Genomic DNA, 13,871 nt, shown 5'->3' with positions numbered 1-13,871 from the left:
GATGGGGTTAAAGATCTGAGGAGATGTTGGGCAAAGGACAGAAAATCCTGGGCCAGCGCTGTGGCTTAACAGGCTAATCCTCCAGCTTGCAGCGACAGCACACTGGGTTCTAGCCCCGGTCAGGGCGCCGGATTCTATCCCGGTTGCGCCTCTTCCAGGAGAAGCACCTGGCTCCTGGCTTTGGATCAGCGCGATGCGCCATTGGAGGGTGAACCAACGGCAAAAAGGAAGACCTTTCTCTCTGTCTCTCTCTCACTATCCACTCTTTAAAAAAAAAAAAAAAAATTCTGGTCACAGAGGAGGAAGTACAGTAGCATGACTAGGAATTCTTGAAAACTGCTGTGTTCCTCCCACACATGAAGCATGTGAGGTCATGAGTGTGTGACCTAGTGTTTTTTTCAGCCGTTCTACAACATGTACATGTATAGGAAGGAATTATGCACACTACATATAGAGTTTTATCAATTTAAAATAATATTTTTAAAAAAATTTATTTTAATTCACATAGAGTGGCACAGAGAGTGAATCTTCCATTCACTGCTTCATTCTCCAATGGCCATAATGCCCAGGGCTGGGCCAGACAGAAGCCAGGAGCCAGACTCTTCATCCAGGTCTCCCATGTGGGTGGCAGGAGCCTTTTCAGGGGATCTGGATCAGAAGCAGAGCAGCTGAGACAAGAAGGGGATTTTTTTAATATTAAACACATAATATTTATTTTTTTAATATTAAACACATACCCCAAATGAAGATAAGTCTGCACTGTGTGTCATTTTTTCCATGGTGCACTTATCATCATGCTTGCCTCTAGGCAGGTGTCCCTAGTTTAAATGCAGGTGGCTGCAACATGCTCTTTTGTCCCGATCCCGTTAACATCCAGATTTAGCCAGGCTCTTTTAAGTGGCTGCTCTGCAGCTTCTCTCACCCAGTCTGCATGGTCAAATTCCAGAAGGCCACTGTGTTTTTCATTTTTTCTTGACAGGCAGAGTGGACAGTGAGAGAGAGAGACACGGAGAGAAAGGTCTTACCTTTGCCGTTGGTTCACCCTCCAAGACCAGGTCTCCCATGGGGTGCAGAGAGCTGGACTGGAGGAGGGGCAACCAGGACAGAATCTGGCGCCCCGACGGGGACTAGAACCCGGTGTGCCAGAGCCGCAACCGGCTGGAAGCCCGCTATCATCCAGGGTCCATTCTCCCCATTTGCTGTCTCCCCCTCTACTGGTAGAGTCCTCGACTGGCCTGGCCACTTTGGGATAGAGTCTGGTTTGAGTCCTGGACACTCATGAATGCCCTTGACCTTCTCTGAGCTCAAGGCTGACCAGGGAGCCCCTTCAGTGGGAGTTAGCAAAGTTGTGCTCCCATCCCACCCGGGAAGGCGCTGGGAAAACGGGGCACCAGCAGTAGGGATGGCAGAGGGCGGCCGCTTCTCCTGCAAAGCTCTTGGGGAGAGGGGAACCCGAGTCTTTTCATGTCTACACATTGAAGTGATTCCTGCAGACTAACAAAGTGCCCATCTCACGTGGTTAGCATTTTACACATGGGGTGCAGCTCTGGGATCTCAGGAAGTTACTGCACAGGACGCTGTACTAACCGCAGTCACCCTGCTCTGTGTGGTTCCATCTCTGGGTTCTCCTCCCAGGAACTGCAACTTGGTGCTCCTAGGCCAGCTCCTCACCATTTCCCTGTGTCTCTGCCCCTCACCCACCTTTCCACTCTCAGCTCCTGAACATGCAGCTGGCTTTAGAATCCACAGACCTGTGAAATCATGCACTGTTTTTCTCTCTGTGTCTGGTGGGTTTCACTTTGCATAAAAGCAGCCACATAATTTGTGTTGTTGTAAATGGCAGAATCTTCTTTTTAAGAATGGATCATATTTCAAGGATGGTGCTAGAAGAGCAGGTTTGTAACGGTTTGTGGAAAAAGGAATGGAAAGACAGAATGTGTCTCCCAGGACATTTTTGAAGCCCTGGCCCTGTCCATATTTGCTTTCTATGTCCTCAGAGGACAGACACTGTGTTCCATGACGTCCTTTCAGTGATGTTGCAAGCAACAGTCCTCTGATTAGAAACCATAATCATTAAAATGTGTCCCCTCATTTTCCCATGGCAGTTGGCAAGAACCTTTTTCTTTAGCAGTTTGATAGTGATGAGCCTGGTATAATTTCTTTGAGTTTATGCTGTTTGGTGGATGGAAATTTTTGAATCTGTAGGATGCTGTCTTTTGCCAAATCTGGGAAGTTTTTAGCCATTAACCATTCAGGTAGATTTTCACCTCACCCTTTGCTCTTCTGATACAAAGAAGACATATAATGTATTTGAAAGGCAGAGTTAGCTCTGAGAGCTGTCTTCCATTCAGTGGGGGGTCTCCCACATCCATGGCAGGGGCCCAGACACCAGCTCTCCCATTTTCATGAAATGGAGCAGCATGGACTAAAACCAGCCCAGGTGGCAATGGAAAATACAGAGCCACACTCCTGGTCCTGATTCTATTGAGGTTTTAATATGAGGGTGTGTCTCCTTGTTTATTGTTCTGTTGTGATTGGTCACTGTTTTCTGTTAGACTTCACTGAACCCTCCAGCTGTCCTCTCTGTTCTGTCACTGGGCCCATGGAGTGTTTTGTTTGATTGGTTTTAATTGTCCTGATTTATGCAACAAATCAAATTACAGCTCTGGCTTCTTTTTATACTCCATTCTTTCCTGAGACTTCCTGGGCTTTCTGCCCATTAAAAGAGAGTCTGTCATTACTTCTTGAAACACTGTTACAACTGTTTGAGTATATTTGTCAAATATCCAATATCTACATCTTCTCATCATTGGTATCTTTGTATTGCCATTCCCACAGGAATTAGGATTCCTAGTTCTCCATATGCTGAATAATGTGGGATGTAGCTGGGCCACTCTGAGCGTCCAGCACTGTTTCCTCTGTGTCTCTTACCCAGGGTTGCTACTATTGTTTTTGCTGGCAGTGCACAGGTGTGTGTGACTTGCAAGTGTCACCAGCTCTGTGTTGTGATTCAATGCCCACTCCACTTCCAAAGCTTTGCAATGCTTTGGAGAGATTTCTGGAGTGTGTGGGAGCCAGTGGTCAGGTCTCAGAGTCCCTAGTGTGTTGTGTAGCATGAGAGACACATGTCACAGGGCAGAAGTCTGCCCAGGAGTCCCCAAGGAGTCCAGCTTCTGGGTGTTTGCACAGCCACAGCAGGACCCGTGGACCTAGTGCTCCACTTGCTCACGTCCTGTTCAGGAAGCTGGGACTGCCATCCAGTGTGCACGGTTTTTGCAGTCCTGTGCCAAATGTGGGGCCAGTTACTGAAGCAACCGAGGAGCAAAAGAACAGTTGAGTATCTTAGGCTTTTGTGACCCCAGTTCCTCTGAAGCAATGTGGGAAAAGCCCCAAATACACACCGCACAGCGTTGTCCTGTTAGGTGACCAGGAGTCCTGTCTTGTGTCCAGAGGAGTCTTGTCGCAGGTATTTTCTCGACTTCTTCAAAAGCAAGGTGTGGAGAATGTGGGCATCGATCCCACCACCTCTCGCATGCTAAGCGAGCACTCTACCACCTGAGCTAATTCCCCAGCTGCTGCCACCCACTCTGGTTGGTTTCCCTGAGCACTGGCGGCTGCGCATCTGGGCCTCGGGCTGCTCTCGGGCCGGCTGGAGCGCAGAGCGGTCACACCCTCTCACCACGACCCAACCGGGAATGCACCCAGGGCGCGTCTACTCGCAGTGGCCAGTCCGGGCGAGGCCAGCGCTGTCTCCGTCCTGCAGGGGACACGGCCCGCCGAGGGCGTGGGCGCCGAGACACGCGGCGCCGCCGGAATCCCACGGCGCAGCCCTCGTTCGGGAGAAGACGCGCGGAGCAGCCACTCTCGGGGCTGCCCTGAAGCTCGCGGTGGCCAGGGCCGGGGGCCACCTCCCGGGGTGAAAGAAGAAAAGGCAAAAGCCGCTGCCCCCGCCCGGTTTCGAACCGGGGAGCTCTCGCGTGGGACGCGAGCGTGACGACCACCGCTACAGCGCGGAAACAGCGCCAGGAGGACGTCTGTCTGCCCCGGTGGCTGTGGTGACCCCTTGGAAACGCGCTCTGTAGTGGACGGCGCTGTGTAGGAATGCGCGTGACGGGGTCCTCCAGGCGGTGCGCATTCGCTGCCACGTCCTGTCTGCGGAGAACTACAGCCTGCTCGCCGCGGTCCTCACACGACGTCACCGTCCACGCCAGCCGCCGTGCTGGGCAACAGGTCTCCTCGCTCCCGGACCCGCATCCGCGTGCGTGACCTGCACCTCCTGGGATCTTCACCCCCACCCTCCTGGGGCTGCTCCCGGCTGCGGGACCCTGGGCGCTTCTCTCTGCTTCTGCGAGTGGGACTTTTCATATCCCACCCCTGAGGGCAATCACGTGCCATCTTCTCTGTGGTCCTGAGTTCACCATCATCACGCTCTCGGGACTCTTCCATGCTGCTGCAGTGATAGGATTCCCTCCCTCCCTCCCTCCCTCCCTCCCTTCCTTTCTTCCTTGTCTCCCTCCCTCCCTCCCTCTCCCTCCCTCTCCTTCCTTCCTCTCTCTCTTTCTCCCCCTTTCTTTCTTGTTAGTTTAAAGGCTGAATTGCATGCCTTTGTGTATGTATTCCACATTTTATTTTTCCACTTACTAGCTCATGGACAGGGGGATTGAGTCCATGTCTAGACTATTTTGAATAAAGCTGTCTTGTTCATGGATGTCCAGTATCTCTCAGTAAACAGATTTCATTTGCTTTTAGTAGGTGACCAGTCATGGCATTGCTTGATCCATGCAAATTCTGTCTGTACTTTGGTGAGGAAGCATGATACTATTTTCCCTAATGGCTCCACTAATTCATTTTCCACCGACAGAGTGCAAGGTTCTTGTTAATTCACACCTCCCCAAGCACTTGCTAAGTTTTACTTTTGGATGGTAGTCATTCTAACAGATTTGAGGTCATATTTCACTGTAGTGTTGATTTGTGCTTCCCAGCTGAGCATTTCTAAATGTACTTCTTGCCTCCTCTTTGGTAAAATGTCCCTTCAGATTCTTGGCCAGGTTTTCATCAGATTTTCTGTTGCGTTGGGTGGTGTCCTATGTGTTAGTAAAATGTTACCATATTATCTGGAGTGCTCTTTTAGGCTGTGGCTGCATTGCCATTTTGTACAATAAGCTTCAATCCTAAGCCCAGCCTGGCTTACTAGAAGTCAGGTGACCAAATGGCCCAACCACAAGTGTCACCCCCACCCTAAGGGGATTCACTGCTCCCACTTCCTCACCTCTGCAAAGCTTTATAAGACCTGTTCTTACAGGCTGCTATTCTCTCATGCATGGGAGACATCCTGTTGGGTTTCCCCCATCCGACAATAAACCTTCTTTATTCCGGTGTTGGGTGTATTTTGCGAATTGTCTTGTGGTGACTTTCCACTATGTTTTTTTTGTTTGATTGTTTTTTTGTTTCGTTTTTGATAGGCAGAGTGGACAGTGAGAGAGACAGAGAGGAAGGTCTTCCTTCCGTTGGTTCACCCCCCAATGGCCGCTGCAGCCGGCGCACCACACTGATCTGAAGCCAGGAGCCAGGTGCTTTTCCTGGTCTCCCATGTGGGTGCAGGGCCCAAGGACTTGGGCCATCCTCTACTGCACTCTGGGGCCACAGCAGAGAGCTGGACTGGAAGAGGAGCAACCTGGACAGAACCCGTGCCCCAACAGGGACTAGAACCCGGTGTGCCGGTGCTGCAGGTGGTTGATTAGCCTACTGAGCTGCGGTGCCGGCCTATGTATTTTTTTTTTTCCATAACCTCTAATCAGATATGTAGTTTGTAAATACTTTTGCATAACCCTGGGTTGCCTTCTAATAATGCTGTTCGTTTCCTTTGATTTGCAAAAGATTTTTATGTTTATGCAGTCCTATTTGTCTACTTTTTGCCATTGTTGCCTGAGATTTAGTGTCCCATCCAAACAGATATGGCTATGACTCACAACTAGGAGCTTCTCCTCTACCTTTCTTCTAGGAATTTTAGACTTTCTGGTTTTACCTTTAAGTTGTCAGTACATTTTTAGTTGGTGTTTTGTATTGGGAAGATACAGTTCTAATTTTCATTCTTCTGCATGTAGTACCTAGGTTCCCAACACCATTTCTTGAAGAGATTATCCTTTCTTGATTGTATATTCTTGATGCCTTTGTCAAAAACCCAAAGACTATATTCAAATATGTTTGGGTTTTTTACTGGACTCTATTGTTTTGCTTTTAATTTCTAACTATTTGAGAGGTTGTTTGGAGGTTCTAGCAGGGGAGCGCAGCTACTCATATACCCTTGACCGAAGACCGGTCCTCCTCTAGTGGGGAAGGTTGTCCTCTTCCACGGAGTGCGCAGCTTCAGGAGGGACCTGGAAGGTGAAGGAGGAAGGGGACATCCGCCTATCCAGCCAGATCAGCTGAATCAAGCCTGGCGATCAATGGGGTGACAGATGTCGCAGGCAGATCGCCCTCACATCCAATTTCTGATTATTTGAAAGAGAGAGGGAGAGAAAGGTCTTCCATCCACTGGTTCACTCCCCAAATTCATCCAACAGCCAGTGTTGGCCCTGGGCCAAAGCCAGAAGCCAGAAAAACAAGGACCCAAGTAATGGAGCCAAAACTTAGTGCCTCCCAGGCTGTATATTAGCAGAAGCTGATATTGGGTTGGAACTGGAATTCCAACCCAGGCACTCTGGAGTTCAGGCACTCTGATTATGGGGTGCAGGCATCTCAACTAGTGCTTTAATCACTGCAGCAGACACCCAATTTAGTCCCATTGCTTTACTTGTCTGTCTTCATGCCAGTACCATGTTATTTTGATTATTATGGATTTATAGTAGATGTGAAGTGAATCTGCTTATTTCTTTGATTACTAGTGACATTTTTTATATGGGATCAGGCAGGGTGTAGATTAAGTCCACAAGCTGGAAGCCACACCTCCCCTGCCCAATGGAATCCTATCCACTACCTGACAGTCAAATAACCCCTTTCCCAGGATGTATCTCCCCTCACTTGGAGGTGGTATGAGGTAACCATGCCCCTTTCCACCTCACCAGAAGCCAGCAACTTGGAGGGGCTTGCTCTCTCCAGGGCACCATTTTTGTACTTCTCTCCCCATCCTGTCCCTTCCTGGCCCACTCTGTTCCTGAGCCATGCCCAAGTGTGTGTTTTTTTCCTCTATTTAAAAAACTTGATCACTTTGTGTTAGGAAAAGAGGCGCAGACTAGAGAGGAGGCAGTGTACGAATTTACAGCCAGACCACATTTCTTCAGAGAAAATAAATTCGTAGAGGTGGGTGACCAGCTGCCTGTACGCAAGTTGATGGGCCTTGGGAGCCTGGAAAAGAATACAGGGTGGGGTGTGAAGGGTTAGGGTGAGAGCCCCAACTGAGATTCAAAGGCAAGGAATACATTCCTATGTTGATCTATCTTTTGGGCAATGAGCAAGAATGGCTGAGGCTTATGTCCTTGTTCCATCACTTTGGGCAGTGTATTTGTGCCTGAACTTAGAATGCTTCAATAGGTAAAAGAAAATGACCTGGAATAGGGGTTTAGACCCTACCTCGCCCACTACATTTTAACTGTGTGAATTGTTCCCATCCATGAACACTGGCTATCTCCATTATTTGTGTTTTCAATGTCTTTTATCAATATTTTATACTTTGAGGGTACAGATCTTTCATCTTAATTAAGTTTATTCTTAGGTGTTTAATGTGCTTTTTGTAGTGGTTACTAATGGAACAGTTTTCAGGACTTTTTTTCAGATAAGTTGGTGGTTCACATTCTTTGACTCTGTACTGCCTTTTGCACATTCTTCACAGACTGGCCTCATGTAGATGAACGTCACCAATCAGCCTGCTTAGAGGAGACTAGGACTCGATTTATATCTGGTGGATTCCTTCACTGTGGGGGAGGGGGAGGGTCCTGTCTGGGGTATGTCCCAGTCATACAGATCGGACTTCCAAAAACACAGAACCTCCAAGGCAGTACTTAACAGTCCCACCTTGGCTGATGCACAAGGTTACCTGACTGCTGTGTTGTCGGTTATGTTTTCCCTGTGTCTCTTTCACTGTCTTCCAAGTAACACTCTGGAGCTTCTCTGTTGCTGCCTTTGGGGAGACCACACCCGGACAGAATAAGGCACCTGAAATCGGGTGTGATGTGTGGGTGCTGAGATGCCATCACTGCCACTTCTCTGCCACATCGGTGGCTTATGGGGACAGTAGGTGAGAACACGTGTGAAAATGCAAGATAGTCTTAGTGTTACTAATCTCTCCATGATTTTCCTCTAGCTCTTATTCCTTCACTTCCATTTCATTGTACTTGATATAAACAGCATTATTTTTTTTCTCACTTATTTTCTACAACTTGTTTGGGAATTAAATGTTCATTTACCTACACATCATGATAAAAGGATTAACTTCTACTTCAGTTGGCCTAGATTATCAGATTAGATAAAAATAAGGAAAGAAGACCTTAGTAGTATCCAACATGTGTTCTTTGGGAGTGTCTCTGAAATCCGTTGTTATCTATAATGTTTGTACTGCCTTTTAAATTTCATTTCATCGATTAAAGAACTGGGACATTTGTGCAGTAGACTTCTTGACATTAGAATTGTACCCATTCCTGTGGTGCCATTAAACATGTTGTTGTCAGTCCCAAAAGGAAAAATACCATACATTCTCCCTAATACAAATAGAGCACCAAAAAGGTAAACTATAGAAGGGAATCGACACTTTGAGATGCAATGACTTTGAACAGCCCTCGTCTCAACAGTTGAAGAACAGTTTGTTTTTTTTAATTTCATGCTATTTGTTGAACTCTTTACTTAGTATAATCATATGTGTATAAAGATAATTGAATATAGATACTAGAAAAAATAAGAATGGAGTTAGGAGGGGGAGGAGGAAGAGAGGTGGGAGGGAGGGTATAGTGGGAAGAATCACTATGTTCCTAAAGTTGTACTTATAAAATGCATGAAATGTGTATTCCTTAAATAAAAGATTGTTGGGGAAAAAATGTATTCTCCCCATTATTTTCCATAAATGCACAACTAGACCGATGGGCTAGATTAGATTCGGCCTGATGTTTTTGCTTTGGCAAGGTCCATCCAGGAGGGGTCAGATTTTCTACTAGGTGTTTCTGAAACTGATGACCCCATGATGGCCAATGTGATTGTGGTAGCAAAGGATGCTACACAAAGTCACAAAAGTCAGGAATCGGGCTGGCGCTGTGGTGCAGCGAGTTAACACCCTGGCCTGAAGCTTCCCCATCCTATATGGGCACCAGTTCAAGTCCAGGCTGCACCACTTCCGATCCAGCTCTCTGCTATGGTCTGGGATTGCAGAAGAGGATGGCCCAAGTCCTTGGTCCCCTGCACCCGCATGGGAGACCTAGAGGAAACTCCTGGCTCCTGGCTTCGGATCGGCACAGCTCTGGCCATTGCGGCCATGTGGGGAGTGAACCATCGGATGGAAGACCTCTCTCTCTCTCTCTCTCTCTCTCTCTCTGCTTCTCCTCTCCCTATGTAACTCTGACTTTCAAAAGAAAAAAAGAAAAAAAAAAGTCATGAATCTATTTCAGAGCAAGATAGGTGTAGCAGCGAAGCCACGTGTATTAGAACATATTTAATCTTTACTTCAGAAACTGCACCAAGTATGGACTCTTCTAAATTAAGTGAAATATCAGACCTCCTTAGGGTACCACAAAGGAAGGTGTCCAAAGCCCAAGGGAGATTGGAATGGCAGAGATAATTTAGATCTGCCCTTGCACAAGAGGGAGTTCCACAGGAAGTGCCTTTCACCATGGCTGCACCAAATACATTCAGAGGACAGTCCCAGGATCCTAGAACAACTCCCACCTCCATTACCAAGTACTCACAGACAGGAAGTAGATTGGTCTGACTCAGGAAATCTTTGGGATCATGACATCCTTAGAACTGAAGTGGAAGCATGGAGGAGGTCACCCAAGCCTTTTATCTACTTGAGAGGTGGTGCTGATATGGGAATGCATTGTCAACACTGGCCCCAGAGCCTTAACTTGGGACAAAAGCTCAGCTGCCCCCTCTGAGGCTCGAACTCAGGACCTTCAGATTATGAGACTGACGCGCTGCCTACTGCGCTAAGGAGGCAAGTCCTCACTAGTGTTTGACTAGTATACACAGAAAGCATGGTCGTCTGACTTCAATTCTACCTTGAATTGCTAGACCACATGATCACAACTCCTCACTTAACTCTCACTTGAACCATTTCAGAAACTCAGAGCCCCTTCAGCAAAGGGAAAGCCAGGCTCCCTGGGGACTCTGCCACAAACCTTCACTGATGAGTTTCTCAGTCTTCCTCATGGGTAACAGGATCACTTACATGGTTGGGGCAGGGGGAGGGGGGAATGACCGTGCACTGGCAAAGAGATGCAAACGGACACTGACCTGATTTGACCCCGATGCCTGGGGACCCAAAGAGTCTCTGAGCACTACCAGTCAGACTCAGCTCAATAGCGTCAGGGGATCCATGTCTCAGGGTGAGGTTTATTGCAAGTTCACTGTCACTTGATAATCTTTGCTCCCTTGTAGGTAATGCGCTATTTTTCTCAGACTGCTTTGGGAGCTTCATTGTCTTAATTTTCAGGAACTTGATTATGATTGACCTGGATATGGACCTTCATAGGCAACCTGCTTAGGGTCCTCTGAGCTTCTAGCAGCTGATCCATCTCTTTCACCAAGTGGGAGAGGTTTCCAGCCACTGGGACTTCAAATCTTGGGGAAGATTTCACAGGAAAAATCGATGCAGACTTCATCTTCCTATGTCCATGGTGTTGCTGAGAAGCAGTGTAAGTATGCTAGAGGTGAGAGGTAGCTGGTGTGCTTCCTGCTGAGCAGGGTGTTCTGCAGATCAAGATTTCCAGTTCCAGGGCCGGCCCTGGGGTAAAGCCGCCACCTAGGATGCTGGCACCCATACGGGTGCTGGTTTGTGTCTGGCTGCTCCAAGTCTGATTCAGCTGACAGGGGAAAGCAGCAAAACATGGCCCAAGTGTTTGGGCTTCTGCTACCCACTTGGGAGACCCAGACAAAGCTGCTAGCTCCTGGCTCCTGGCTTCCACCTGGCCCAGCTCCAGCTCTTGCTTCCATTTGGGAAGTGAACCAGCAGACGGAAGCTCTCTCTGTTTCTGTCTCTCCCTCTTTCTCTGTAATGCTTTCAAATAAATAAGTCTTTCAAGCAGTATGCTTCCAGTTCCTCTCCCATGCCTCCTACTCCTTTAGATGGGTTTAGTTATTATTTTATGCTTGAGAGTCTAAATTCAATCAAGTTTTAGCATTCCAACATCAATAAAGGAATTACACAATTATGCTGATATGGGCCACCTACATTCTAGTCACACCAAGTGTAACCACATTTTGCCACTAAGCTATTCACAGCTGCATATTCATCTCCACACTCCCTGTCTATTCTTGTTGCTCAGTAAACTCTTCATGGCTCAGTTTGAATACACCACTGTTAATTTCATTCCCAGACACTTAATCCCTTCCTCTGAGTCAAACCTCAGTGACTACTTCAGGGGGTGCTGATTTGTCTTGTTCTCCAAGTCAGGTACATGGGAGAGGCTGCCATGGGAAAGTTGTGATATTTAGACCAACCTCTTTACCATCTCTCAAATTTAGCAACATTATATCTTCTGTTGTACCTCCTCTTTGGTTCACTATACACACATTATAGAAGTGGTTTTTATTAATGTATCATTCCTGGTTAGGCTCTTATTTCCAGTTTTCATATCTTTAATTCCCACGCCTTTGTACTTCAGAGCTGTCACTTACTCTGTGCTCTCACTCCCTATATTCCATATCTTTGAGTTCTCACACTCTGGCAAACTGCATAGGTTTTGAAGACAGGATTGCAGTCGTCAATTGGGTGAAAGCCTCCAGGGAGAAGCCTACACTTGAGGCAGCAGGCAGTGCTCTCCAGGAACAAGAACAGTGCCCTGCGGGGCCCTGGGAGAGGTGTGAGCGGCCACTGAGTGACTCAGGGAAGGCCTACAGCACAGCACCATGTCCTACACTGTACAGAGCTACAATCCTTACTTTTCCAACTTTTGCTTGAAAAGCATCAGTTGCTGTAACTCTTTCAAATAAATAAATAAATAAAACCATCAGTTGTTAGCAAGATCCATAAAGGATTCCAGGTGCATGACCAATACATTCTTCTAACACCAAAATAAAACTTCCTTTAATTACATAAAAATGAAATTAATTGATTAATTAAAGTAAAACTCCTGTCTCCATCCCTCGGACACACAACCGCCTTCCCTCCTCCTTCGCCAGAGTTCGCCTCACTTTCCCCTGGAACTGCCCTCTTGGGCGGTGGCCGAAGCAGCGCTGGGAGGGCTCCCACCCCGTGGCAGCCGCCCCCACGTCTGCCACTCGGAGGCTCGGGAACCCGGCCCGGCGGGGGATCCGCCTGGACGTCAGGGCCCTTGCAGGAGTGTGGCAAACACCGAGAAAGGAGCTACGTGGCGTGAAATCGGGGTAACAGCCGGCAAGATGTCCTCGGACGTCTGCCAAATCAATGCCCTGGGTGCAAGCTCAGGCCTGGTTACAAAACGGGAGAGAGAGGGAGGAGGGGGAGGCGCCCAGCCAGGAGCCCCGGACCCGGAGAAGTGGGCGCGGAGCTCCAGCGGGCAAAGGCCACAGAACCAGAGGGAGCGCACCCTGCAGCCGCCTGTGAGCCCTTTGCCAGCCCTAAAAGCAGGGCGCCGACGAGGGTGGGATTCGAACCCACGCGTGCAGAGCACAATGGATTAGCAGTCCATCGCCTTAACCACTCGGCCACCTCGTCCCCACGCGGGGCCGCTCCGCGTGGGCTTGCCTTTCACAGGGCCCGCGCCGCGGCGCCCAGCGTGTCCGGGCCGGAGGTCGCCGCGGTCCAGGGTGGCGACGCGGGGCGCTGACGGCGGAACCCGGAGGAAGCAGGAGCAGGCCAGAGGCTGCAGACGTGGGCGGCTCTTTGCTTTGGAAGAGACGGAGAAGGCGGGAGGCTGGGTCGAGGCGGCTCGTGGCTCCCCTCCACCTGCCTCGGCCTGTTAACCCAGCGCCCCCGGTCCTTGTGGAGACGGATTCGGCCTGGACCTGGAGTCCCCTTGGAAGGCGCCCATCACCTACCACGCCGCAGCCTGGGTAGGGTCCAGGGCCCTTGTGGCTCCTCCTTCCCAGGTGCGCTTGCGGAAGCCCCTCTTCCAGGCCCAGGTGTCTCCCCGTGTGCCTAGAGGTGCCTACAGTTTTATCCACCACGTGGCTCTCCCACTCAAGGGGCGCGGCTCACGAAGCACAGCTCTGGGAGCAGAGTTGTTCTGTAAAGATTGGTCCTTTCCACATGTATTTCTGAGGTCAGCCATCTGGTAATGTCGCACGCACTCATGGATTTTTTTGTGCTATATTATAATCCAGTGATACAGACGTCCTTTTAGTTTCAATGTTTCCATCGTGTATGTTAGGGCTACTGTTGGAAATGGAGGGAACGTGCACAATGAATTCATAAGCTTAGATTTGTGAAGGCATCAACACGCCCACAGGTGGTTAGTTGTGTCATAAATTGCTCGTGAATGTTAATAATCGACAAAAGAATTAAAAGATTGGCAGAAATAATTTTTAAATTAATCTGTTGACAATCAGGTCTTGGTTTTGTGCATGAAAGAGTTTCTTTTTACTCTGAAAAGTACAAAAGAATAGAAACATTTATATTAGCATAGCTATATATTATTTACCAAGATGTCTTTTCCCCTTTCTGACAAACTGAAATAGCACTGCTTAGAATAATGTGAGCTGATCAAAACAGCTGCGGAATGGCAGGCATATTTATCCATTTTTAGTAACCT

At 48.4% G+C, this 13,871-nt stretch overlaps 2 non-coding genes across 2 annotated transcripts; both read right to left on the bottom strand.

Annotated features, from left to right (window-relative positions):
* Positions 1 to 10,064: 10,064 nt before the first annotated feature.
* On the bottom strand, positions 10,065 to 10,137 carry TRNAM-CAU (transfer RNA methionine (anticodon CAU)). Its single transcript has one exon. It is a non-coding gene; the product is annotated as a tRNA-Met (tRNA).
* Positions 10,138 to 12,753: 2,616 nt separating this feature from the next.
* On the bottom strand, positions 12,754 to 12,835 carry TRNAS-GCU (transfer RNA serine (anticodon GCU)). The gene has a single exon. It is a non-coding gene; the product is annotated as a tRNA-Ser (tRNA).
* Between the last annotated feature and the right edge of the window lie 1,036 nt (positions 12,836 to 13,871).

The sequence above is a fragment of the Lepus europaeus genome, chromosome 3 (assembly GCF_033115175.1).
Source record: "Lepus europaeus isolate LE1 chromosome 3, mLepTim1.pri, whole genome shotgun sequence".
NCBI lineage: Eukaryota > Metazoa > Chordata > Mammalia > Lagomorpha > Leporidae > Lepus > Lepus europaeus.
This window is presented reverse-complemented; position numbering and strand designations above follow the sequence as displayed.